This window comes from Herpailurus yagouaroundi, unplaced genomic scaffold (assembly GCF_014898765.1).
Source record: "Herpailurus yagouaroundi ecotype Mexico unplaced genomic scaffold, PumYag 141, whole genome shotgun sequence".
NCBI lineage: Eukaryota > Metazoa > Chordata > Mammalia > Carnivora > Felidae > Herpailurus > Herpailurus yagouaroundi.
The window spans coordinates 67,712,697-67,712,925 of record NW_024412396.1 but is presented as its reverse complement, the minus strand read 5'-3'; positions in this window follow the sequence as shown (position 1 = coordinate 67,712,925).

Sequence of the window (229 nt, the reverse complement as noted above, 5' to 3'; positions counted from 1 at the left end):
TTTGCAATGGGTGGAGTGTTTGATTGACTGGAAGCACAAGTGACAGAAGAAAGGCAAAATGGGAAAAGAAAGTAAAAACAAAAACAAGAAGGTAGAAGAGGAATACAACCTGTATTACTCGTGAGGCAGGAAGCATGGTTAGTACCCAAGTTCCCCTCTACCTATCCTGATTGCAGCTTCTTAATTAAATGTACAAATAATGTCCTTTTTTTTTTTTAATGGAGAGGGA